The 2,695-nt window shown below is 46.0% G+C and overlaps 1 non-coding gene across 1 annotated transcript; it reads left to right on the top strand.

Moving 5' to 3' along the window:
• The first annotated feature begins 1,572 nt into the window (after positions 1–1,572).
• On the top strand, positions 1,573–1,678 carry LOC125579321. The gene has a single exon (XR_007317309.1). It is a non-coding gene; the product is annotated as a small nucleolar RNA R71 (small nucleolar RNA).
• The last annotated feature ends 1,017 nt before the right edge of the window (positions 1,679–2,695 follow it).

The following is a 2,695-nucleotide window of genomic DNA, read 5'->3' as shown; positions in this document are numbered from 1 at the left end:
CTAACCGATGCTCCTGTGTCACACATTGAATGGGGAAATTCAACACCCTTGACTATGCATGGTATTGCAAACTTCCCAGGATCACTCTTCTTCGTCAATGTGATCCTGTGTTTCATCTTTCCTCTGACTTGATGAAACATTCTCCTAATGTCCTCCTCAGTTACCTTTGTTTCTCTGAAGAACATCCACAACCGGTGTGTGAAGTAAGCTTCATCAAAAGGTTTTTCGATTGGGATTCTGAGGACTCGTTTAGTGAAACCATCCATCTCCTTATCGTTAGCTTCCCTCTTAAGGTTTTTAGGAATCTTCTCCTTTCTTTTCCTTAACCTTCTCCCTTCAGATTCTTGTTCTTCTTGAACAGATTCTGTTGAACTATTTAAAGGGTTGGGTTTTGGTTCGGGTGGGTTTGCTAATGGTTTAGGTGGTGGTCTGAGTGCATTGATGTAATCATTATCGATTGAGGGTAACCGCACTCGGTATGTCAGAGGTGCCTGTCGATCGATGGGAGGTGTGTTGTGACGATCGACGTCGGACTCACTCTGTCGATCGATGGTTGGCTAAACCGATCGATCGATTTTTTCATAGAAAGGGGAGGGTGGGTGAGGATGCTTAGCTGCGAATTCTTCATGAGTTAGAATTCGAACCGCATTGCATTCAGTCGAATTGGCAGACGACGTCGATCGATGACTGGAGTAATCCGTCCATCGATCTTCATCATGGTCTGTCGATCGATGCGAGTTCATCGACATCGGTCGACACCATTGGGATCCGCCGAGACTCATGGAGCTTTCGATTTCGAAATCTCCTTCCTCAAGGTTTTCATTTCTCACCACTTGCCAGAATTCATCATCTATGATGGCATTTACGTGGTGTTTCCCTTTGTCGGCTCCTGCCTCTCTAGCGAAAGCTTCTTGCCTCTTAATAGTCTCGCCCGTCTGAATTACTTGGGTTTCAAGTTTTCTCACCTGAGTCCCTAAGGTCTCGATTTTGGTGTTCAGATTGTTGTAGGCAGAGTCTATCTTACCGTTGAAATCCACGGTGATTTGTTGTTGTCCCAACAGTACTCGATCAAGCATTTCTTCGATCTTGCTTTCCTGAGTCTGGGGTGGTGGATTTTGATAGTAAGAGTTCGAGTAGCTCTTGCTGTTGTTGAAGGGTTTTTGAAATTGTGAACTTTGGTTACTTCTTTGGCCATTTCCAAAGAAGTTTCTGTTTCCGCCCTGGTTTCCAAATTTCTGGAATCCGGTACCTCCGATGTAGTTCACATCTTCTTCTCCTTCTGTATCTGCTACTTCTCCTTCAGCTGAACAGACTTGCTTCCTAAGAAGCTCGTGCACCACATCTAACTTAGCTCTTACTTCGTCCATCTGTTCCTTCCCGATAGAGGCTACAGACTTCTTCCGTTCAGAGTCAGTGTTTTTGGTGCTGCTGCTGTTAGCAAGGTTTTCGATAAGTCTCACAGCTTCCAACGGATTCCGAGTAGTGAAGTTTCCTTCACTCGCCGTATCAAGAGCCATTTGATACTGTAAGGCGAGACCTCGGAAGAAAGTGCTTAGCAGCTGCACTTCATTAAATCCGTGGTGTGGACAGTCTCGCTGGAAAAACCTAAATCTAATCCACGCATCTTTGAAGGACTCTCCAGCCTTCTGCGAGAATGTGGAAATTTTGTTCCGAAGTTCTTCAGCGCGCGCCTCATCGAAGAAGTTTCGTAAGAAAGCATTCTTGATGTCGCTCCAGGATGTTAAAGATCCTGTGGGTTGCTGCCTAAGCCAGTGCATCGCTTCTCCATTCAGCGTGTATCTGAAGAGCTTGCACAGCAGGTAATCTTCGGGGACTCCTTCCATCCGAATGGCAGCGATTAGATCCTCGAACCGTTCCAAATGGTCCATAGGATGCTCGTGCGGTAACCCAGAGTAGGGTATCTGCGACACGAGAGTGTAGTATTGAGGCTTCAGCTCGAAATTCTGCTTCTGGATCTCCGGAAGTCGAATCGCTGATCTGTTGGAATAGTACTCATCTGGGCGATTGTAGTCGGCCAGTGGTTTCGATCGAGCGTCCTCATCTACAGGTTGAGCAGCTCCTGTAGCATCAGCATCAGGGATTACAGTTCCCTGAGCATCTATTTTCTGACCTGTTGCATTACGCAGATGACCGGCCTGGTCATACAGGTTTCCGTTCTCATCCTGAGTTAGAATAATAATGTTTACCATTTTTGACGACACGGTATCGATCGACGTACGCGGTGTAGTATCGATCGTTGTCGAACGATTGGGATCGATCGACGATGACGGTCTGGTGTCGGTCGACGGTTGGTTGTGCGTATCGATCGACGACGAAGTGGTTGCGTCGAGCGATGTGGAACGTTGACCTCTACGGATGGTGCGTTCCAAATGAGCAGGATCGTCTGAGAACAGCAAGTCTTTCTCCTTGTTGCTTCTGGTACCGCTGGGCATGCACCTGAAAAGACAAGAAAAAGAAAGATTATTAGAAAGGGGGTAAAGAAAAGAATAAGAATTAATAAACTAAATCTAATGGCGATCAAAGCTCCCCGGCAACGGCGCCAAATTTGATACCACTCAAATTACCCTAAGGAGTGTTACTCTCATCAAAAGAGGTTCAGATGTAGTACTTAGGGATCGAATCCACAAGGAGCTAGGGAACAATTAAATCTAGTGTTTATTAATTCTAAAGGTTG

The sequence above is a fragment of the Brassica napus genome, chromosome A1 (assembly GCF_020379485.1).
Source record: "Brassica napus cultivar Da-Ae chromosome A1, Da-Ae, whole genome shotgun sequence".
Classification (NCBI taxonomy): Eukaryota; Viridiplantae; Streptophyta; class Magnoliopsida; order Brassicales; family Brassicaceae; genus Brassica; species Brassica napus.
The sequence above is the reverse complement of the archived record's forward strand: the minus strand, read 5'-3'. Positions and strand labels throughout refer to the sequence as shown.